This window comes from Macrobrachium nipponense, chromosome 45, assembly GCF_015104395.2.
Source record: "Macrobrachium nipponense isolate FS-2020 chromosome 45, ASM1510439v2, whole genome shotgun sequence".
Lineage (NCBI taxonomy): Eukaryota > Metazoa > Arthropoda > Malacostraca > Decapoda > Palaemonidae > Macrobrachium > Macrobrachium nipponense.
In genome coordinates this window covers 13,542,529-13,543,214 of record NC_061105.1, presented here as the reverse complement: position 1 = coordinate 13,543,214, position 686 = coordinate 13,542,529, and positions in this window count along the sequence as shown.

The window sequence follows — 686 nt, the reverse complement described above, 5'->3', positions numbered from 1 at the left end:
TATATTCTTTATTGATCGCGTCCTCATTTTTATTATTATTATTATTGTTGTTGTTGTTGTTATTTCAAATCGACTTTATTTTATTTACATTCCCAAGTCAACGTCAAGAGGAGGAACGAAATGAAATGAAAAAAAAAAACAAAAAAAAAAAAAATCAGGATTATTGTGGATTTGTATATATTTATTTTGGAGGCAGTAGTTAGTCATGTTTCCTTTTGTCCCCCCACCCCCCCCCCCCACCCACCCTCCCCCTCTCTCTCCCCTCTCCCTCCCTCTGCCGGGCCAAGATTTTTTTGGCTAAAATTCAGATAGTGTCAGTAACATCGACACCTTTGTGAGGGGGACGAGGAATGGTTAATGAACATGTGATAGATTGATATTGTTAGGGGGATATATATTTATATATATATATATATCATAATATATATATATATATATATGTGTGTTGTGTGTGTGTGTGTGTAATGTGTATGTATAATATTATATATATTAGGATAGGATATATATATATATATATATATATATATATAGTATATAGTATTTTATGTGTGTGTGTGTGTGTGTGTGTGTGTGTGTGTTATGTAGTATATATGTTTGCGAATGTATGTGTATTTGTCTGTATACGTATATAAAAATAATTCTATATCATATATATATTTATATATATACTACACTCATATATATAT